The sequence below is a fragment of the Meriones unguiculatus genome, chromosome 11, assembly GCF_030254825.1.
Source record: "Meriones unguiculatus strain TT.TT164.6M chromosome 11, Bangor_MerUng_6.1, whole genome shotgun sequence".
NCBI classification, from domain to species: domain Eukaryota; kingdom Metazoa; phylum Chordata; class Mammalia; order Rodentia; family Muridae; genus Meriones; species Meriones unguiculatus.
In genome coordinates this window covers 108,378,783-108,402,575 of record NC_083359.1, presented here as the reverse complement: position 1 = coordinate 108,402,575, position 23,793 = coordinate 108,378,783, and the positions used below count along the sequence as shown (strand labels likewise).

At 49.2% G+C, this 23,793-nt stretch overlaps 1 protein-coding gene and 1 long non-coding RNA gene across 2 annotated transcripts in view; one reads left to right on the top strand and one right to left on the bottom strand.

Annotated features, from left to right (window-relative positions):
• Positions 1–7,906, bottom strand: part of Ptpn14 (protein tyrosine phosphatase non-receptor type 14) — a 139,918-nt gene extending 132,012 nt beyond the window's left edge. Inside the window, exon 1 of the mRNA XM_021645317.2 lies at positions 7,545–7,906. The gene's annotated coding sequence lies outside the window, so the exon portion shown is untranslated. The remainder of the gene's footprint in view (positions 1–7,544) is intronic.
• A 3,013-nt stretch (positions 7,907–10,919) lies between these two features.
• LOC132646422 (uncharacterized) lies at positions 10,920–16,837 on the top strand. Its single transcript, XR_009584684.1, has 3 exons — positions 10,920–11,052; positions 13,637–13,764; positions 16,376–16,837. It is a non-coding gene; the product is annotated as an uncharacterized LOC132646422 (long non-coding RNA).
• The last annotated feature ends 6,956 nt before the right edge of the window (positions 16,838–23,793 follow it).

Sequence of the window (23,793 nt, the reverse complement as noted above, 5' to 3'; positions counted from 1 at the left end):
AGGAACCAGATCATTAGGGTTGGAGGTGGATAAAGTGCTTGCCCAGCAAGCACGAGGCCCCGAGTGCAGATCCTTAGAACCCATGTAAATGCTAGATGGACATGGCAAGCATCTAATCCCAGCACTTCACAGACAGACATGGGGATCCCTGGAGCAAGCCGATTTAGCCAGATTGGCTTCTTGTCAACTCTGGGTTCAGCTAAGTATCCCTGCTTCAAATAAGCTGATGAGATTTTGAGGAAAACTTCCCACATAACCTTGGGCCTCTCAGAAACATGCACACACGCACACACCCAGAGTACATACACGCCAACATGCAAAGAAAATTATTATCAACTTTAGATGGTATCTTAGATATGCGGTTTGTTTCCACACGTGAATACATAAAATGAACATAGGAACACTGCTATCTGTTTAAATTTTTAAATTGGGGGCTAAAAAGATGGCTAGGTGGTTCTAGAGCACTGGCTGCTCTTGCAGAGAAGCTGAGTTCAATTCCTAACACCCACATGGCAGCTCACAACTGTCTGTAACTCCGGCTGCAGGGATCCGATGCCCACATCTGACTTCCGCAAACACCAGCATGCATGTGGTGCACCAACACCAAGAAACACCAAACAGTAGAATAAAACAGCTATAAAAAAGGTTTTGAAGCACATGTGTGTGGCAGCACGTGCCTTTAATACCAGCACTTGGAAGCCAGAGTCAGGTGGATCTCTGTGAGTCTGAGGCCAGCCTGGTCTACAAAGCAAGTTCCAGGACAGCCAAGGCTACACAGAGAAACTGTCTTGAAGAAAAAAAAAAGTTTTTAAAGTTTTAATCATATACAGTGATTAACAAGATGTACTTTTCCCAGGGCCATTACAGTTTATTAGAGGATAAATAATAAATTCCAAGACAGAATGCTCTTTTAACCCTCAGGTCTGCATTTTAGAAAGGCATTCATTCACTGAGTTTATAATGTTTTAAAAAGTAAGTTAATTTCCTTGTCTGAAACTGGTGGTAACAACAGCATCGCTCAGGCCAGGGGTAGGAGGCCTGCACGGGGAGATCCGCACTGAGAGGCCGGGCCTGGGAGAGGCCACAGAAGTCAACTGTGCTGAGACAGGTGGGCTGTCAAGAGCAGGGCTTCAAGGGGTTACAGGGCTACAATGAAAAACACTCCCAGGACTTGGGAAGCTGAGGCAGGAGGATCATGAATCTGAAAGCTCCCTGTGCTGGTTTATACAAGCTGAGGTATACCCACCCACTCTAGACCTGGGGGCAAAAGAGGAGAGGGATGAAGGGGGAACTCGGTGGCCTTGGGGAGCAGTAGGGGGAAGGTGGACATCGCTGAGAGTGAGAGGGTAAGCAGACAGACGAGGGCCAGGGCACTCTGGGTGAAATAAAGAAAGGAAGGAAGCTCAGACAGAGGGGAGGATGGAGAGGGCAAAGCAGTGGATGAGGTGGAGGGCAGTGGGGGAGGGGAGGAAGCTTCATCACAAAAGCAAGGAGATGCAAATGGCTTTAGCCATTTAAATAAAAACTTTTAATTATGTTCTTTAAAACCCTTAAAGAGTAGTTGAAGATATGTGCAAGATGACCCTAACAGTCCTGGACCCCTCCCATGGGCCTCAGCAATGAAGGGAAGAGAGAAACCTGGGAAACGGTAACTGAGTCCAGCTCAAAGACCATAATCCATGACTGTGGCTATGTGACTGGGGGTCTGAGAAAAAGGGTTAATCCCAGGGCTAAGGATGGCATGTTAGCAGACAAACAAGCACAAAGTATAATATATATGCACAAAAATGCCACATGAAACCCATTTCTGTATGCTAAAAAATTTCATTTAAGAAGGCACAGGAAAGCATCCCACGTGCCCACCTTGAGCAGCTGCATCAGAAGAAGCGGATGTCACCAGGACCAGAAATCAAGAAGTGGGAAAGGGCTCAGTTGAGACAGTCTGCTCAGCACAGTAAGATAAAACACTAGGACGGGTGGTGCTGGATAGACCCGACTGGCAGCCAGTGCAGAGGTCTGGAAATGACAGCCGAGCAGACCCACTAGAACAGAAGCACCGAGCCCACATCTGGTGCTGGGCTGGCTGAGGATCGGTGGCCATCACGGAGCATCCAGCCTCTGTGTGCTAGAGTAACCAGACAAAACCACTCAAATGGCATCATGACAAGGGACTGCCAAGCAGAGGACCAGCGGAGGCTAGACCAAGACAAGCCGTCCTCGCCCAGACATTCTCAGAGTGCCCTTGCTCGGGAAACTGGCTCTACAGCAGCCATGTGCAGGAGCTCCTTGCAAAAGGCAATTCTCAGGCTCACCCCAAAGATAAGCGGGGGGGTGGGGGGTGCCTTCAGAAGCCCCAGCCAATTAGAGCAGTCGAGGGTTTTAGATTTAGTGCCTCAGCTAATATCCAACTCTTTGGAGGGAAGGGGTATGGAAGCAAACAAACAAACACACAAACCAAACAAAAAGCCAGAAAAGAACTTCCAAAGTGGAAATCTAGTTTATGCAAGTAGAAATATACCATGTATAAGTCAAACACCTCCACATAAACCATAGCTGAGGAACTCCCAACAACTCTCAACAATGAATAACATTTCTCTGTGAGCTACAATCCTGTAAGACCCTTTAATACAGCTCCTCATGCTGTGGTGACCCCCAACCATAAAGTTATTTAATTGCTACTTCATAGCTGTAACTTTGCTACTGTTATGAATCATAAGGTAATTGTCTGTGTTTTCCAATGGTCTTAGGCAACTCGTATGAAGGGCTAGCTAACCTCCCAGGGGTCGAGACCCACAGGTCGAGACCACTGCTAGAAAGCAATGTAGATCTAGGCAATGGTCCCCTGAAAGCTTCCTAAGTCTGGAACAACAGCTGCACTTAAATCTCAGACATTACAAATGCGAAGGTATTTTTTACTGTTTATTTTACTTATGCTGACATGTGTGTACATGCTCGTTTCAATTGGGGATGCCCCAAAGGCCAGAAGGAGGTGCCTGATTCCTGGAAGCTGGCATTCACACAGGTTGTAAGCCACCAGCCACTAGTGCTAAGAACCAAAGCCAGGTCCTCCACAGGAGCAGCAAGTGTTCTTAACCACTGAGCCATCCTCCCCCCCACACACACACACTAACTTACTAATTCTAAGAGGCTACAGCACCACACACTACCCCTTTCTGCTTCTTTTCTCAGTGGAATCCTTTTTTCCCATAGACGGACAGTAAGCATTGGTGGAAAGGCCAGCTACAACACAGGATCTCTGACTACAAAACACAGGATCTCTGACTACGCAAGGGGACCCAGCTCAGGATGCCGTCTTGTCCTGGGTCTAATGCAATTGCCTGAGCATTAAGCTAAACTATCACATATCAGACTTTGTGTGTAAGGCTGACGTGCCAACAAATACGGCAAAAAAAGCATGGCAGAAAGGAAAAATAAGAAACACAGAACCACAAAGGCAAGAGGCAAGAACTAGGCACCATGGCTTTGCCTTCAATACCAGGACTGTGGAGGCAGAGGCAGAGGCAGATCTCAGATTGCTTTGAGTTCCAGGGCTACACAGAGAGGGCCTACCTCAAAAAAAGAAAAAAGAAAGGAAGGAAGGACTGCAAAGTCAATACGCCATTTATAGCCCAACTCAGACTCAGCTAACCTCACCATGCACAGCTTCACACACAGCCTTTAATTCAGAATTGTCAATAATTCCAGGAGTATTTATTTTCATAATCCGTCTGCATGCACTGTGCGCTAAAGGCACTACAAGTCTGGGCAGAATAAATTTCCTTTCTCCTCCCAACTGCAAGAATCTTAGTCAAACTTGCATTTTTCTAGGCTTTGTTCTTCTGACCCTCCCCGGGTTGCATATGCAATTCTGCAGGTGGGAAATTTACCCAAATCTTTGTGGTCAAAATCCTCCCGTGCTGCTCTAAGGACACACCTGTCCTCCTGAGGATGCCTGAGTCCCTTTCTTCTCTGTCTCCCTCCCAGGAAGTAGATAGGAAGATCAATGAGTTAATGTTTGTCAAATACTTGAGGGTTCTTGGATGAAAGGCAACATCAAAATTCAAGCCACCTGTGGCGGGCCTTATACTGGCGTAAGCTGACTCTGTGCTGAGGCTTCAAAGAAGGAAATCAAGGCTGCTGAGGACCGCCTTTGTGAGCAGCTAGCTTCCGCACCCTTCTAAAGCCAGGCAGCGATCCCAATGTCCTTTAATTAACCGGATCTCAGCATTAGAAATGCAAAGACCCCGCACAACACACTAGGCCCTTGTCTCGGAGAAGAGCAGACTGTCCGAAGGGAGGCTTGTCCCGGCCTTCTTCCTGACCAGCTTTCCTGCCGCCTGGGGGCCTGGAGGCCGCCTTCAGTGTGTGTGAAGGGTCGCATGCAGCTGCCAGCCGACATGTCTGCTGTGAGCCAATAGTCTAAGAGAGAGCCGAGGACAAAGCTGTATGTGTATGTTGGCACACATGTGAGTTCAGGCTGTTGAACAAAGGATACATTCATGGCCACATACGAGGCCGCCGACACACCAGCACCACCCTGCCGGGCCGAACATTCTACAGCGTCACGCTCAAGTCTCAGAGATGCCCGGCAAGCCGCATCTTCCTGGCCAAAGCTTGCAGACTGAGTACAGATAGTCAGAAAGCCCAGCATCCCACCTCTAAAAAGCAGCAGAGCTGCGCTGGAGAGATGGCGCGGAGGATGAGGGTGCTTGCCACCAACCTCCACAGTCTGAGGGAGAAAAAGACGCAACTGTGACTTCCACAAGCATGCGCGCGCACACACACACACAGAGTAAATAAATGTAAAAGAAATCGTAAGTGGCAGAACTGGAACTCAAGTCTAGCTGTATTTCACACTCCCAAACACACACACACACACACACACACACACACACACACACAAAGTTGCAGCTAGTGGCCCCGCCCACTCCTGGGACCATTCAATCAACCCTCCTAGGAGGAGGGCAAATTAAATCCATTTAATCAGTCTGGGAGATCAAAAAGCTCATTTCAGACGCTAACTTCCTCCCTGCTGCAGCGTTGGTGTCTGTTTTCCTCCTCCCTTAATTGGTTAATTAAGTATTTCATCTTATCTCTTCTCCTGTCTTACCTCCAACCAAGTGCTAGCAATGTTCTGAGGCCCAGAATGGATCTGAAAACCACACAGCCCTGGGTAACCAAGCAATGAAGGGTTCAAATGCAAGAATGCGACCAAATTCTCCTTCAGAACAGAGCAAGCCTCTGGAACCCAGGTGAGCTCAATTTGCTAGGGAGAGGTCAATATTTGCATCCCCCGTGGGGTCTTAATCCAGTCAGAAAGCATGGGCCGGGAGACCCCACAGGGCTGGACCTCACCCGGGGGCACAGGACCAGCTCTGCTGAAAGCTTGTCTGAATTCCTTGTGGTGTGCGGTATCAAAATAGTCTCTTAACTGGTGGCTCTCTTCCAACTGGCCATGCAACACAACACACTGGAATAACTGCAGCGCTATGAGTGTGGACACACCAACACGGGGATCCTGGACAGGGCCCTGGGAGCGGCAGGAAAGGGCCTCTTGGTTCACTCTGCCCTCATGCGGGTCCCACGCTCACACTTTCCAGACCTTTCACCGTGGAAGTGCTTGACCTGGAGTCTGGGGCTGGGAGAGTGCACGACGCACTCCTATGCGGCAGTCTGAGGCCTGACACATGGGCATCTGGCACGTTGGCCAGGAGCAGCCAGTAGGCAAATGCCTGAGAGCACTTCAGCTCGGTGAAGAGGTCCCTCCGAGAGGCCACTGAGCGCAGCCTCCCCTGCACTGAGGAGCTTTTTCAGGCAGGATGGGCCGGACCCTGGGTTTCAAGGATGTAAGCTTTCCATTGCCACAGGTTCAGGGAAAGGAAAGGAAACCTCAAGATGCTGCTAAATAAATAAATAAATAAATAAATAAACCAATGACTTTTAAAAGCAAAGATTCTAAGACACAGAGCTACATCCTTGAGAGGATTGTGCACACGGCAGCCAGGCGCTCAGACTGAGACATCATCAGGGTCCAGCTCAAGAAACCTGTTCGGGAGCTGGCAGGGGAAGAGCACTTGCCCTGTGAGCACAGACCCGGCCCCAGCAGCAAAGCAAGCCTCGGGTAAGACCCAAGCCGTTCTCCCCTTCAAAAGACAAGGCTCTGTAGTGGTGTGCGGTGGTCCTCACTGGGACACAGTGGGCCACGCTACTTTAACGAAAGCAAGGATGGGCCGATTATCGACAATTAAACACCTGTCACCCCCAGAGAACCCCGAGGGAGAGACAGCAGGACAGGGAACACGTCCAAAGGGAAAGCTTTTGATCTCTGGAAGCGGCTCGTGCTCACGGGAAGTGGGTAGGAGACTTCCGGTTTCGTTTCCGCTGGGGTGGGGGCTAACCATGCCAGCAACAGGGCACCAACTTGCCGACACACGCCCCTCCGGCCACCAGGTCGCTCTCCGAGACTTTCCGCACGGCCCTCTCCGGGTCCCTCACTCTGCTCAAGCTGTTCCCTCCTCTGGAACGCTGTCCCTCAACCACTCCTTGATGGAGCATCATTCCCTGGACGCAGGTAACCCTCTCCTCCAGGCCCTTCCCCGACTCTCACAGAACCCCCCTCCCGCAGCAGGTCCCCGTCCGCCCACAGATGGCCTGCAGGAAGCTGCGGAATATCGCGGTGCGATCTCCTAGCAGAGTGGAAGCCTCAACGCTGAGTCTGTTGAATGAATGAGAGAGGGAATCCATTTCAAGAAGTTGATGTATTTTGAAAACTCCGACCGTGCATTCACTCAGAGGTCTGAAGGCAACTCGCCTGCTGCAGGGCCCCGGAACAGGCGATCCGTGATCAGACTAAGCTCAAAACCCCACAGTCTCTTCAAAGAGGAGGGAGGACGGCAAAGGAAGGTAGTGACAGCGCACAGCACCCATCCCTCCAGAAACGGTAGGAAACCCACTCCCAAAGGTTCAAAACTAGACGTGAGGTCAACGTGAGGTCAACGTGAGAAAGGGGCTGGTAGCTACCAGAACCTGCAAAGTTCGAGGTGGAGATGTGGTGGGAGGTGAAGCCACAAGTTTTCCCTGCGCTGCTGCCCGACCACCCTAGCGAGTTTGGGCTGTAACTTCCAACTCACGGCTGGAACATGGGGAGGGCACAAGGACCCCGGCCCAAGCCCAGTGCCCACCGAGGCGCGGAAGGAAGCTCACGGCGCGGCGTTGCGTCCCCCGGCTCGCAAGCACGACAGCAGCGTCCGCTCCCCAGACGCTGCCCCGGCGGTCTGGACACCTCCGGTCGCCCTCCGCCCTTCCCCGGACTCTCTCCCTCTCCGCACGCCGAAGACAAGCGGGGGCTGCAGGCGTTGTCTCGGCTAAAGCGCAGAGCCCCAGACCGCGCTGCCCTTCCAGCCCAACCCGGGACGAGCGAGCGCCGCACGCGAAGGGCAGCCCGGCGGCCGGCCACCTGGCGCCCCCGCCGCGCACCCCGGCGTCCCGGGCGGCGAAGCCAAGCTGGCGCTGCTCGAGCGTCTGCTCCCGCCCGGCTGGCTTACCTGCTTACATGGCCCGGGACTGCCCAGGGTGCCGCACGTTGACCATCGGGGAGTCTGAGTCCCCACCGCTGGCTTCCAGGCGCTGGCAGAGGAGGGGTGCGGGGAGGGTTCCGCCGCGCCAAGCGCACCGGGGAGGAGAAAGGGCCAAGAACCTGGGCACCGCCGTCCCGCGCGAGGGGACCGGGGCGATCAGAGAGGTGGGGCGCAGAGAGGGACCGCCAGCGGCCACTTGGCACCAGATGCTCTTCGAGGGCCTGCCCTGGATTCGAGACGGGCGAACCGAGGAGCGCAGCTAGCTGGCCCGGCCCTGCGGCCACCGCGCTGGGCAGCGGCGAGAAGTTGTGCAGAACTTGAGCCGCCGGGAGAGCCCGAGCCCCAGGAAGCGCGAGCGGCCGGGAGGGCGGAGGAAGGAGCCGGGTGGGAGGGGACGAGCAGGCGCCGCTGGCCGCGCTCCCCCGCCCGGGGCTCGGCTCCGCTGCGCTAGGGGCCAGGAGGCGGAGAGTGCGCGGGGCGCTCGCTGGGCGGGCCAGGAATGCGTCCGGGGAGGGCGCGCGGTGGGCGCGCGCCAGCCTCGGGGACGCGCGCCCAGGTCTGAAGAGTGGAGGCCGGGCTCCCCTGCTGCGGGCGCACGGTCCCCGGGGACGTCACAACGCTGGAATCCGAGGAATGCCAGGCTGCGGGAGCTCCGTCGGCAGGCCGGGCAGAAGTCGTGCACTTTTAATGGGCTAGCTCTGGAGCGTGTCTTCCTTCCAAGGTTGGGGTCGGGGGGTGGGGAGGCTGTGGACGGAAGGAAAGTGCCTGGAGTGGGACTGGAAGTGAAGAGGGGGAGGCGGCCCAAGTCAGCCCAGCAGTGAGACGCTTAGGGGGCGGAGGGGAAAGCGGAAAGAAAGAACCGTCCCTCCTAGATTTCCGTAGGCAGCTAGGGGGTGGGACGCTGGAGCTAAAACAGACCATTTATTTGGGGGAGGTTTCCAAGCAGGATGCCCCCATGCAGCCACCGCCCAGGGGACAAAGTAGGGTGGCCTCCTTGAGCAGGCAATCTAGAAGCTCTCCTCAGAATCCCAGGATCTCTGAGTAATGAGTCTTAGCTCCGGTCCTGCCACCCCGCCCCCACGGGCAACCAGCCTTTGTGTGCTGGGAGTTGGAATATGTGGTTTTCCCGGTTTGTTCCATGCCACGGAGGGCCCCACCCCGCCTGGGTAGGCACTGAGAGGGAAGTGCCTTAGCACTTTCGGAGGTGGGGTTACTGAGGCGCAGCCGGTATAATGGAAAAAGCACTCAGCCAGGCAAGGGAACCTGTGCTAGGCCCCGCTGAGTCGCTGGCCCAGGGCTTAACTCAGGAGGCTCCCAGCCCCCACCCCTCATCCTTGGTTTTGGTAATTGTGAAATGAAAGGGGTTGCCTGTATTTTTAAGGTATTTCGCAGGCCTTATCATTTGTTCTCTTTCTGAGGTCTCAAGCCCAGTGCTTCCAAGGACCCTGAAGTCCTTGTCACCCAAGATAGTGTCAAATTACTTTACTGTAGAGGCAAGGGATACAGAACTCCCCGGCCATATCCCATCATAATGGCCCATGCCAGCACCCTGAGGCAGAGACAGGAAAATCACAAGTTTGAGGCCGGCCTAGGCTACACAGCAAGATGCTTCTTTCTTGCTTAACAAGAAAGAAGGGTATTAAGCCTCTTGTGCCCACAGAGTGAAATCTGTAACAGCTGGCTTCTGGCCATTTGCCTGTCTGCAGGACCCAGAAGGGACAAAATGGGATGGATGGAAGGCAGAGAAGGGACAGTTTCTCAGAATGTCAAGGAGAACACTATAGGGTTTGGTGAGTTTGCAGCAGGTCTTCAGGAAGGGTTTTACTTTGGGGTGGGGGGGGAGAAGACGGACATTCCACACAGCCTTGGATTGCCGTCACCATCCCCTAGAGAAGGTGCAGGAAGCAGGAAGGAAGGACCTGATCACCAAGGAACACACTGCTGAAACGGGTGCACAGTAGCTGTCTCAGCCTTAGACATTTGACCCAAACAGGACTAGGCTCAAAGATAAAGTGATGCCTGAAGGCTGTGAGGCCGCTGGCTCTTCCTTTCTGGGAGACAGGAGGCATACATCACAGTGGAAAATAAGTGGCACATGGATGTTGTGGCTCTGGTCTCAGAGCGCTGAGCACAGCCCCCAGGCCACTGTGGTCTAGAAGAAAGAGCAGAGGAATCTCGAGCAGATGCAGAAACTGGGTTCTGCCCAAGAGCAGCCATGTGACCGTGAGCAAGCCACTTACTGAGGCTTGAGTTTATTTTGTCAGTGGAGTGTCACATCGAGGACAGAGTTTGGTTGGATTAGCTGAGCCCTGGGCTGCTGCCCTGTCTGAGCATGCTTGAGTGTTTCCTCCCCCAGACACAGGCATGTTTGCGGAGGAAGCCAGGTGATCCCAGGGCTGAAAGGCTGCCTGCATGCTGCCTGCAGCCCAGCGTGGATACTGGCAGTCCAGCGAATGAATGCCTCTGCATCTGCGGCTATGAGCAAAGCCGAGGCTTAGCACCAGCCTCTGCACTTGTTTTTAATTTTTGAATCAATTTATTCATAAAGGCAAAAGTAATTATAAATTTTAAGAACCTACGAAGTGTAATGATTGGCTTTACGCTGGGTCATAGGAAGACAACACAAATAAGAATCATTTCAGCTTTATACACACACGTAGATGCACACACATACACACAGAGACCTTTAATGACTGGGAGCTGCACTTTGGTTCTCATCTATGCTAGACATGGGCTGAACCGCCGAGATAGAACTCTTTGTAAGGAGAAAACAAAAACACAACCTGGACCTGAAGGTGTCCTTCAGCATATAGTGCCTGTATGCCCAGTACCGGAAGAGGTTCGGGAAATCTGGCACGTTGCCTCACGCCTCTAATCCCAGCACTCAGGAAGCTGAGTCAGGAAAACCTCCATGAGGCTGATGCCCGTGAGTTCAAAGCCAACCTGGCTATGCAGACCCTGTCTCAAGCAGAAACAGCAAAGGCGGAGTGTTTGGTGCATGAGCATGAGAGCATCTCCCTGTTCTAAGCTTGACTCTAACTATAAATACAGGGTGCCATGCAGAACCCCAGGGCCCTCCATGGTTCCACCCACCTCCAATATGTTCTTATTAATGTATTACTTCTACACCTCCAAAGATGCTGAAGTCGTTCCTGAATCAAAGCAAACAGGCTGGGAGATGGCTCAGCGAGAAGAGCACTTGCCTGGCCTTGCAGAAGAGCTGGGTTTGGTCCCAGGGCCCACGTAAAACACCAGGCATGGTGGCATTCGCCTGTGGCCATACCGCTCGGAAGCCTGAGACAGGAGGGGCCCTGGAGCTTGCTTGGCCAGTTAGGATTGTCAGGTCAGTGAGCTGTGACTCAGTGAGAGACCACCGCAAGAAGTAATGTGGAGAGTGACAGAGGAAGGCACCGGCTGTCAGTCTCTGTCTCCTACATGAGCGTGCACCCCTGTTCACCTGCACATACACAAACAGGTACACACAGTTTTGTTTTGTTTTGTTTTGTTTTTAACTGGAAAGTAAGTTGCTTTTATTTGAAAACATTTAGCTGAGGTCTTGGGGACATCTTTACATTTTGAAGTTATATGGGAAAGAGGGCTCTGATTGCTAATACCGTGCTCCCCTTTCTTTGTGCCAGTGGAGATGGGGCATCTGTGAGCACACATGTTGGTATGCATCGTATTTTAGATGGGATATAACTGAGCTACAGCCCAAACAGTACAAAGCACAAAACAGAATGTATTGCTCAGACACCTCTCCCATGTGACATCCGCCCAGGTCAAGGTGAAGTGTCTACCACTGAGTAGGAGGCACCTCTCAACTACCTCTGCTGTGCTTGGCTCACAGGTGAGAGCCACTGTGTTGGGGTCACTGGCTTACAGCAAAAATAAAAAATAGGTCCAGATTATTGACACCCACAAAAAGTATTAAACAAGAGATTACTTAAGAATGCTTTCATGGAGCTGGGAGACAGCTCATTCAGTAAAATAATTGACTTGCAAGCAAAAGGCCGCGAGTTCAAAACCCAGAATCCATGTTTTTGTTTTTGTTTTTGTTTTTGTTTAAAAGAAAAGGCTGAGACAGTGGTACACACTTGGAATCCCACCACTGAAGAGGCAGAGACAAGCCTGGAGCTTGCCTACTTAGCAAGCTCCATGCTACAGAGACCCTGTCTCAAAATCAACATGAATGATGCCCGAGGCACACTGTCCAGGGTTGTCCTCAAGTCTACATACAAATGACCCCCATACACACACAGCCAAAAGAATGTCTTAGCATTGGAGTGTGAGGTCATAGTTACTTGGTTTTGTTTTTCCTGTTACTCTGATAAAACACCCTGACAAAAGCCACACTGGACAGGAGTGGAGGAGGTTAGGGGTAGGTGGTCATTTAGCCTCAGTTTCCGGGTGAGTGCATCGTAGTGTGTTACACTACGGGAGCTGATAAGAGGCAGTGAGAAAGGGGTAAGGGGTAAGTCTTTGCTGTGCACCGTCCTTTCTCTACTGACACAGTGCTGGTTCCCAGGCAGGGAGTGATGCTGCCATAGCAGGCAGGTATCCTCACCCCAACTAACTCAATCAAGAGACCACTCCCACAGGCAGGCCCAGAGGCCCTTCTCTCAGGGGATTCTAGCGCCCGTCAGGTCGATGTCATCACAGGTGCGCTGAGAGCAAATCCAAGTTAGGAAACACACTGGAATGTGAACTTCTGGTTATCTGGTGATTTTTTTTTTTTAAGTGGCATGATTGTGTAGAGCGATCACATAAAACCACACATGGCAGCCGCTCATGGTTCACAGCCTAATTCCAGAAGCCAGCACAGACTGCATACAAAATGAGTGACACCCGCAGAGGCTGTGCCGCAGGGGGCACGAGCCAGTGACCTCCGCCCTTAGAAAGGCTTCCTGGCATCTGTCCTCAGAAAGCTCTTCTGACTCGAGATGGAAGTGTCTCTGGGCACTTTCAGCTTGCAAACGACAGTCGCCTTATGAAGTTCGCCCTTTCCCTGGGCCCGCTTGGCCAGGAGTCACACTGTCCCCATCACTGGCAGGGTGGAGATAACATAACATGCGTGGAGACTAGCTTTAAGGTTTGAACGTGAAGTGCCACCTCCGCAGGCTTATATACTGGTGTACTTACCAAACAGGTTGTGCAGCCTCGGGAATGTGGGGCCTCAGTGAATGAGGTGGGCAGTTGGGGGAGGGCCTTTAGAGTCCCCCCCAATTCTCTCTGCTTCCCAGGTCAGTGTAACAAACAGCTACTGCACATGCTCCTTCCTCTGCCACAAACAACAGCCATGCTGGATATTCCATGATGGACACTTCCTCTGAACTGTGAATGAAAGCAGACCCCTCTTCCCTTCCCTTGTTTCTGCCAAGTCTTGCCACAGAGAAAAGCAACACACACGGTTGCAGTGAAACTAGAAAGTGTGTGGTCCATTTCCTCTCTAGCCACACGCTTCCCTCTCATTCTAAGAGTCAGAACTCTCAGGGTCTTTCTGTGTAGCTCCTGCTTGCCTGGACTTCCTATATAAACCAGAGTGGGCTCACACTCACAGAGATCCACCTGCCTCTGCACCTCAGGTACTGGATTAAAGGTGTGGGCCACCATGCTCAATTCCTAGTTCATGTTTTTGTAGAGGGAAAAAGAAAGAACATGTCCTAGAACAACTGTTGAAGAAGGGTGGGGTTAGAGTTTAGCTTGATCAGTTGTAAGTGCTTCCCTAGCATGCAAATTACATCCTAAGTACTGCAAAATAGAGGGAGGGAGACAAAGGGAAGGAAAACGGGGCCAGAGGCCCACAGGAACTCTGCTTTTCTCTCTAGCTAGGAATGTCATCTTCTACTTTTGATCACACCCAGGCTAATACCCACACAAGTCAAAAAAAAGTCCAGATTTCTCAAGCCTCAGTTTCCTCATCTATGAGAGAGGAATACCAAAGCCTCTGCTCACCGAGCTGTATGCTAACTCACTCAGCGGTGTGTAGGAAGCCGGGAGGGGCACACCTTGCTCTCAGTATATCGCCTCCTCTCATCACCAAACCAATTATGTCTTTACAGAGTGGACTCTGTCCTTGAACAGGAACCAGCCCTCACATCTACATTCCCAAACAAAAGCATCGGGCTGAGTCATGAGCCCAGGATGGGAAGGAAGATTCTCACAAATGAGAGGCCCAGGGGTGATCTGGGTAAGCAAAAGGAAAGTCTGTCTGTCTGCTAATGGCTGTCGCTGCAGTGGTGTTGACAGACGGCATCAGACCTTCAGAGAAAGCCAGAGAGGGCTGGGGAGATGGCTCAGTGTGTAAACTTCTTGGAGTGTAAACATAAGGATCTCCCTTCCATCCCCAGAACCTACACAAAAACTCCGGGCCAGGTGGCGTGCACCTGCGATCCAGGGCTGAGGAGGGAGGGAGGGATGCATCTCTGTGGCTTGCATGGGGCAGCCTAGCTGAATCTCTTGAGTTTAGGCCAGGTGAGAGAGCCGGCTCAGAAAGACAAGGTGTGGGAGTCAGTGGGACGGCTCTGCAGGTACAGGTGTACCACCAAGCCCATGGCCTGCGTTTTATCCCTGGACCTCGTACGGGGGTAGGAAAGGACCAACTTGAACAGTTTGTCCTCTGAGGTCCCCATGTCTGACGTGGCATTGTGGATCTCCTCCACACACATATACATATATATATCTAAAGTGGACAGAGTCCTGAGGAATGCCAGCTGAGGTTAATCTCTGCCTGGACTTCACAGGTACCACATATACACACCACCGTGCATCAGCACCTAACCCTATAAAACACACACACGCATGCACGCACACACGCACGCACGCACACGCACACGCACCACAGCCTTCCTTAGAAAGTGGTGTCCAGTTGTCTCCTCCTTTTTCTCTGTTTTTATTTTTTGAGAAAGGATCTCACTATGTGGCTCTTGCTGTCATCTGTCATCGTGGAACTCACCATGTAGACCAGTCTGGGCTCAAACTCATTCACAGAGATCCTCCTGCCTCTGCCTCCTGCGTGCTTGGATTACAGGTGTGCAACACCAGGCCTGGCCCTCTTCCTTAACTCTCCCAACCCCACAGGCCTGGCCCTCCTCTTTACTCCCCACATCCTTGGGTTGTTTGTTTGTTTATGGTTTTTTTTTTGAGACAGGGTTTCTTTGTGTGGCTGTCCTGGAACTCAGAGAGATCTGCCTGCCTCTGCCTCCCAAGAGCTAGGATTAAAAGCATGCACCGCCATACCTGGCTCCTCCTCCTCCTTTTTTTAAAACAGGGTTTCCTTATGTAGCCCAAGCTGACATCAACCCCTGATCCCCCTGCTGCACTCTTCTGCGCAAGTATGACCAGTACACACTGCCAGGCCTGGCTCAGTTCCTACTTAATGGCAACTGGTCCATCTCCTTCTCGAAAGTCCTGTATGCTAAGTTTAAACAAAACCCCAAGGGCCATAGCAGTTTGTCTGGTGTTTCTCATTCATCTTTGGCTTTTTATTAAATGTAACTTAAATGTCTACATGAAATTGCCAACATATAACACAAATCATATCCGTGGAGCAAAAACTTAATAGCATTTCAGACCAATGACAAGTTCAAAAATTACAAGCAAGTGAAATAAGAGAAAGCTTGCGTTTGTTTTCAACCTCAGCAGCCATGGTCACGACACCCTCCAAGGGACGTGCTTTCTTCTGCGGTTAGAAACCAGAAACAACCTTCTGTGGGGGAGTGGAGAGTCAGGTTTGGGATACCATTCTGCTGAACGTGGATGCTGAGCCTGAAGGGTGAGATAGGTTGAACATGGGATAAGCCAGACTGTAAGAGAATCCAGCAGAGCTAAATCAAAACCTCCCTCAAGACCAGGCTGCTTCCTGGTCTCCTCCCTCAGGATGAGGGGGTGGCTCAGTGTGGCTGGCTCTGGCACTTCAAACACGAGTGAGTAATGTGCGTGGCTGAGGAGAGCAATTAGAAGACCGGTTTGGAATGACCATTGAACGTCACTTCCTGTGGCCAACGGGAAAACACAAATTACCTACAAAGCTCAATTTTGAGATGCCTCCTGCTACAAGTGTGAGTCAGAAGTATCTACTGACATCATGCATCCTGGAGGCTGGTAAATGCCAAAGTGAGAAGGTGCCTGCAGACTCCATGACCAGCACCTCTGATTTTCTGGGACATACAAAATGGTAAAAAAAAAAAAAAAAAAAAAAAAAAAATGTTTTTACAACAAGCTCTTCTGTATCCCAGGCTGTTATCAAACTCACTACATAGCCTAAAGTAACCTTGACTTTCTCACCCTCCTTCTTCAGCCCGGAGTCCTGGGTACAGCGTGTGCCACTCGGCCTGGTTAATGCTTTGCTGAGGATGCATGCCATGGTCCCGTGCGTGCTGGGCAAGCATTCTACTTGATGCATCTTCACCCAGTGAACACTTGCAAATGGTGAAAGAGAAACTCATTTTTTTTTCAAGGCAGATGAAGATGGTCGTGCCACCATTTACTGCAATCATGGTTCCAACTCCTGCTCCCTGGCTCACTCTGCCCCACAGACCTGGCATCCTGCCGTTGAACATTCCCAGGACAAACTCTCCCACCCCGGGATCTTGGCATTCACCATTGCTTCGGCAAAGAACCGCATTCCTCCAGATATTTTTTACTTGCTCACCCACCTCATTCCTCCCAACAACCTTGGAGGACCACCCTGCCACAGCCCTTTACATAGGTTTTCTCTCCCTTTGCCTTGCTGTCTTTGGTTGCCACTTCCTCTTCCCCTTCACGACTCATGACATTTGCTTATTGTGTTTCTCCCCCAGCAGAAGCTGTATTTCAGGGAATATCTTTATCTGTTCGGGATCTGGACGACTCTCGACAAGCATTTACTGAAAGTTTGAATGAGTAGGGGCTGGGGACACAGCTCGATGGGCGAAGTGCTGGCAGCCCATGCCTGAAGACCAGACGTCAGTGTCTTCCAAGTGCCTGGAAGAAGGAGGCAGGAAGACCCCAGGCTCGCTGGCTGGCCAGGCTGGCCTGTTATGCAGGATCCAGGCCAGTTCCAGACCCTGCTTTACAAAACAAGACAGCTGGATCTTGAAGAAAATTTTAAGTTGAGCCCAGGGCTCATATACATACGTGTGTATGCACTAAGTATCTGTTAATATATAAATAATGTGAATGTATTGGCAGCCATCCTCTTGTTTCCAGCATTCCACTCCTGTTATTTAATCTTATTACTAATACCATAAAAATAAAGGTTATACTATATATTATAATATAAACCTATGAGTAGGTGTTTTAGTTCCCTGTTTAACAGATGAAAAAATTGAAGGGTTGAAGAAATGGCTCAACAGTTAAGAGCACGTGCAGGCTGAAAAGTGGTAGTTCATGCCTTTAATCCCAGCACTCAGGAGGCAGAGGCAGGTGGATCTCTGTGAGTCTGGGGCCAACCTGCTCTACAAAAGGAGTCCAGGACAACCAGGGTTACACAGAGAAACCCATTCTAGAAAAACAAGCAAACAAAAAAAGAGCACTTGCTGTTCTTGCAGATGACCCTGGTTTGGTTCCTAGCACCCATATGATGGCTCACTACCAACTACAACTGCAGTCCTAGGTGATACAGTTCTATCTTCTGGCCTCTGAGGACATCAGGCACACGTGGTGCAAACACATACAGGCAGACATTCATACACATAAAGTAAACTGTAACCTGACCATTAGAGTTGAAGTAGCAACTCTTGGTTCTTGGTTATATTTTTAGGCTATGAGATTCAGTGTTCTGAGGGCACTAATGTTTGTATGTTTTTCTAGATTTTTCACACTGTGTGAACACACCCAGACTACCCTTGACACCTTGTCTTCGTGCATTGCCTCTTCTCTTTGTTTTATAATTCTTCCTTCTTTTTGCCCAGCTCCAAACTAACTCTCCTCTGTTGACCATCCAGTGTGATATGTCTAAGCAGTAAGTAGTATCTAAGAATAAAATTCCAAGCCACATGGATGGGCTGACCTCCAGGATCTGCCATTTACTAGCTGGTTGACCTTGGAGATTCTCTGTTATTCTTGTTTAAATGACTTGGTTTAAGCCATTTTCTCTTTTTTTTTTTTTTCCCGTGGGGTCACCAATCAACAGACTGTAAAACTTAACTCATTCTGCCAATTTTTCCTTGTCTTTTTTTTTCTCTAGTCTAAATTTCTATCTTTTCCTGATGCCTCCCAGGGGATCACATGGCATTAAATTTTAGATCATTTATTTACTGGATACCTTTACTACTGAAATAACTCATTACAGTCTTTATTCAAGAACAAGAAGATGAAGCTAGAGGTGATAGCACACACTTTTAATCCCAGCACTAGGGAGGCAGAGGCAGGTGGATCTCTATGATTTCAAGGCCAACCTGGTCTACAAAGTGTGTTTCAGGACAGCCAGGGCTATTACACAAAGAAACCCTGTCTCAAAAAAACAAAACAAAAACAAAAGCAAACAAATCAAGAAAGCCATGATGGGGCTGGAGTACAGATCAGTGACAGAGCACTTGTCCAGCAAACACGAGGCCTCAGCACCAAAAAAAAGTTATCTGCCCAATTGAAGAGTCCTTTTAATTTCCAATATCTCCTAGTAAAGAAAACCTGGGCCACTCTAAGAAATGGCAGCCTCCAAGTCTAAGGATAGAAACATAGAAGAAAACACTAGCTTGAGTATGTACATGCAAACACACGAACACACACATGCACACACACACACACAACCACGAACATGCATGCATCCACAAGCACTCACACACACACACACACACACACACACCAGCTGAACATGTGGCTCATAGCTTAATCCCAGTACTTAGGAGGCTGAGTCAGAAGGTTATTATGGGTTTCAGGTTAGCCTGGGCTACTGAGTGAGATCTTGTCTCAAAACAGAAAGTATTGTTTAAGTCTTTTGTGTTCTTAGCATGTGTCTCTAGCCGTGGGTTACAGAGGTTCCGCTGCCTTCCCTTCCAGTGACGGATCATGCATGTGGTACGGTACATGGCCCGTTTATCTATCACTGATGGGAATGGTAAGGATGCTACGTCCGTGAAGGAGAAGCACGAAGTGGAGAGGTTCTGCTGAGCCTCGGTGAGGCGCGGTGTCTACCAGGGCCAATGCTGTTTACATACATCCTCTACAATGAGAGTACATTTCATATTAAGGGGTCTTAATGCACCGAAGAAGGTCATCACCAAAAGATCCAGGAACCATCCGGAAGAGACTTTCAGTGACTAAAGATGGGCCACTTTTAGCACCAATGGGGAGAATAATTACAACTAATAGAAACATTTCAACTATGTTTGTAGAGCATTGGAGTATGACAAAAATCACCACCATTGGAACTAATTCACTGCTCTGAAAAATGATGAATGAAAAGACAGAAATAAGCCAGATACTGCTTTTGTTTTACAAGGCCGCCACCGGTATCCACGGAGCAGATGATGATCAGTTTTTCCTTATGGATGCTTTCTAGGCAATGAAAGGGTTGACACAATCAGAGCAATAGTACATTGGTACCATAGTACATGGAGGCAAGTGTTTGCCATGGAGACCAGTATGTTCAGATGTCAGAGTGTCACCATTACCTTTCCATAGGATCTGATCTGATCCAGCCTCTAGGACTGAGTCAGCGACCAGCTTACCAAGACCACTGGGCAGGGGCAAATGTTCAGAGTCGGAGTGGTGGTCACTGGGCCTGGGTGGGGCACATTTCCATCTGCACCACTGAAGCCACGGGGAAGAAGAGATGCCCACCTGCGACGGATTTGCAATTTGATCTTTGAGTAAGCTCGAGGTACCTCAGCTTTGGAGAGAGCACCATGAAATTCCAAATGTAGCAAACATTTATTTGGTTGGTGTGAGAGGAGAGCTCACTAAGAGCAAGCAGCCATGCGTGTAATAAGGACTTCTTTTCCATTCGGATACCAATACCATAATAGAAATAGCTCAATAGTCCATTAAATTTATATGCAACTTTTCAAGCTTGCACATATAATTTGTTATCTGGAAATGATTTGTTATCAGAAACCCTTAGTCTTCATACAGGTAACCTTTGTACAAAAAATAACTGCTCTCTCCTTTAATTCAATGTGGGAGGTGCTTTTTAATTGTTCAGTAGTTTGGAGGGACTGAACCCCAGGCCTTGTACAAGGATGTACATTACTGAACCATCTCCCTGCCTACTTTTTACCTTACTATTTTGAGGGTCTTGTTATTTTATTTTATTTGGAGTGGGGGAGTCTTGTTAAGTTACCCGGTTGCTCTGGAACTCATTCTATTTCCCAGATAAGGTTTGAATTTGTGGTTCTCCTGCTTCAGCTTTCAGAATGGCTGGGATTTCAGGCTTGCACCAAGAGGACCAGGATCAATTCAGTTTTTTTTTTTAATTATTATTTTCCAACAATCTGTTTCTCCTAAGATTATTCCATTAAAAACAGTTGATTAGTTTAATCACAATAGATTTGCCTTGGTGGAGAGAAGGCTAAAGAAAGATTTGAAGAGGCATGAAAATCTAAACAGAAGCTCAGGGGCCTGCCTGCATGAACCTTATTTAAGAGTAGATAAAGGCCAGTGGTGGTTCAACCAGCCTCTAGCTCTTGTTGATAACTCAAGTTATCTTGCCTGATAACTTAAGTTCAATATCTGGAAGCCACATGGAGGAAGGAAAGAACAGATTTACAAAAGCTGCCTCTGACTCCTCCCTTCCCCCAATAAAAACCACACACACTATAAATAAATAATTGTAACAAAATTAAAATCAGATAAAAATCCTCAGTGTACCTGGGTCCCCATAAGGGTAACCCAGCTCTGACAGGGCCCTTCTGTGTACAAGAACCACCCACTCCACCTGTCAGCCAAGCAAGTTTCGTGTGTTCTACAGAGCAATGTAATCTTTGTGGGAAGTGATTTTCCAGACAAGGAGAGCACCTTTATACTCAGTTTCTGTAAACTCCTTATCAACATTTACAAGATTATATTTGTTTGGCCCATGCCTTACCATTATGACATCTTGCCTCACCATGGCCCAGAAACAATGAAGGTAAACCCTCCGAAACTGTGAGCAAAAAGAAAGACACCCCTTTGAGTTGTTCTTTCTTTCAGTGAACAAATAACTAACTCAATCACTGTACTTATTAATATTGTCGACGTCACAGACACAACAAAAAAGGAAATTATAGAGAAGTCTCCCTGATGAGCACAGATGCAAAAATCCTCAGTAGAACCTTTGCCAGCTGAGCCCCAGGACTCTTCCAGAAGATCACTCACCATCCCCAGTGGCTACATGGCAGTGATGGACAGATGGCTTAATATACATGATGTAGACTGAAGTGGACAAAACTCTGGGCTTAGAATCTTTAATCTTATTCCTCTCTCTGCCCGTTCCAGTCAGTAGCCCCTATTCAGTTGTTTGAACCAGACATCTAGGAAAGTTTTTGATCTCTAACCTTCTACCTTTTTCACAAATCCCACTATTCCGCCTGAATCAACCTTTTACCTTCATATCTACTCGGCTAACATGCTGAGCCGAATGCTGTTGTTTCCCCCCGGGAACCATACGCTAACTTCTTAGGTATTTATCTTCTTTCAGTTAGTCTTTTCTCCATGATGCAGCCATTTCCTTCCAAAGCAAAAGCATTCTGTGGCTTTCTCCAGGGATGATCCTGCATGATCTAACCCCTCCAAGCTCCCCAGCCTCATCTTTGGGCCACTTGTCTTTAAAGATCACCGCATGCAAGACATCTCTCATTCTCAACACCGCCTTCTTCCAGCTTCCCTCACAGTGCGGACTGAACTCAGAGACTCATGCATTCCAAACATACACACTCTACCACTAACATCCCTGCCTTTCGCTTCCTTGTGCCTGGCAGCTCTTTGGGGTTTCAGAGTCTTTGGGTGTGCTCTTCCTCCATAAGGAGCATGTTACTCTCTGCTTTTCACATAATTGGCTCCTTATTCATCAGAGTTTCTTTAAGTATCACTTTGCTACTTCCTGATCATAGTGTTCCAGGCTTCCCCAGAGAAATAAAACCATAGTGTAAGAAGAAAAGTACATAGGCTGTGGGATGGATGGATAGATGGATGGATGGATGGATGGATGGATGGATGGATGGATGGATGGATGAGTGGATGGGTGGGTGGATGGGTGGGTGGATGGGTGGGTAGGTGGATAGATGGATGGATGGATGGATGATAGGCAGTTAGGTAACAGATGGTAATGATACATGATATGATCAGATGGTTCATATCATAGATAATATATTAGAGAAGTGATAGGGATAGACATACAGACAAACTTCTACATTTGGTGAATTTGAAATTCATTGGGTAGGTTGGTAAATTCTCCAGCAGAATCTGAAGCTTCATTCTTCAGGCAGATTTTTTTTTCTCTTTCTCCCAGAATTCGGTTTTGCTCTTAATACCTTTCACTTGGTTGAACATGTAGGATGTTTATGATAACTCCCTGTCACTAAAATCAACTGCTTATAGATATGAACCATGTTTTCCAAAGCCCTCATCAGCAACATCTAGAGAATGCCTGATGGAACAATTGGGTCATGTTACCTAGCCAGATGGACACAGACTAAGCAATCGGAGATATAGCTGCGGAGATGGCCCTCTTTTAATTGTGAGCTTTTGTTGTTTATTTTGTTTTGTTTTTAATGTGGCCAGCATATGTATCTAACTTCCCCATAGTAGTGCTCTGATAAGAACCTAGATAATTTGTCTGGTTTTGTTTTGTCATGTAACCCAGAACGGCTTCAAATTCACCAGGTGGCTGGCCTTGAGTTCCTGGCCCTTCACTCGGAGCACAGTACCTCCCGAGTGCTGGGATCACAGGCATGCAGCCGTTGTGCCATTCTCTCCACTGTCTTGCTTATTGTTATTTCCAGGCCTCATCTGAGACACTGTGGAATGTAACAGAGTTTCTGGCTCAGGTGGTTATTTGCGCAAACACCCCATCACCTATATTTTTCTAAGGCAAATTTCCATAGAATTAACTAGCAAACCCTGTCAAAACACGAGGACTTCACAGTCAGCTGTGGAGAGACCCTGCTAGGAGGGCACCATGTGGGTCCTGCCGAGAGAGAAAAGCTGGAGCTGGGGGAGTTGTGATTTTGACCCTGACGCCCTCTGGTACCAGACACTTAATGGCTTATGTTCCCCCAAATTAGCGTCAAGATATGTCACTTGATATCCTTTATGAATCCTGGAGAGAACTTTTCAGTAGAGACATGACTTTATTAAGAAGAGTGGGAGCACCTGTAGTGGAAGGTCCTCAGCCCCGCTCTAGGGAGGCTGGAGTGGAACACTCTTCCAGGCCACGTGTACAACACAGATTTTTGTCTCTTTTTCAAAAAAGGACTAATAAAAGAGCACTTACTGTTGTGAAATGTCTTATTTGGGAGAGACAGTGCCTCTATCGTTTCCCAGGGCTCCCCGTAGTTACTGGTGTGTTTATGGAAAACTCTGAATTTCCCCACTAGCAAAGGGTGGAAAAGCACTGGAAATACCAATGTCCAGTTTAGCCAGATGACTACTGTGGCCAGATGACCGCTGTGGCCAGAATTATGCTAAATTTCCCAAACGTTGTAGGGTAGGTTGGGTTGTTGCAAGCTGGAAGCAGACCAAGAATCAATCTCTAATCTCACTTTAGCTAACAGCAAATGTGGCAGCTGCCTGTAACCTCTGCAGTTCCGAGCACGTGGGAAGGACAGTGGGCAGTGAAGCATAGCGTCTCTTGCTTTCCCTCCTTCTGTGAAAACACCCCTCCTCCTGACTGACACCTCAAGGGTGGAGGAGAAGGAGGGTCAGACACAGGATATTACTTCAGTGTGGTCTGCTGAGTTTCCTTTTGAAGTATCCCAGGACGGGACAGAGGTGGAAATTAACGAGGTGGAAGTGGGTTCTGAGTCCTCAGTGTGTTCCCAGCCTTTCTGCTCACCCTGGCAGCTTGACTGCCCCCAATTTCCTTCAGGCAGAAAAGGATAGATCCACTGGGAAGCAGCCGGTCCTTCTTATGTGTGAGGGGGCTGGAGAAGGAGGTCCACAAAAACACACTTGGATCAAATATATTCTAATGCACCCAGCATGCTGAGTGCTGCTTTTAAAGAAATACAAACATTTTAGAAAGGACCGCTTCTCTCACAGACGTTCCGTGCCCTGTGTCCATTACTGTTTTTAAAAGATATTTTAAGCCTCAGAGGGGTCT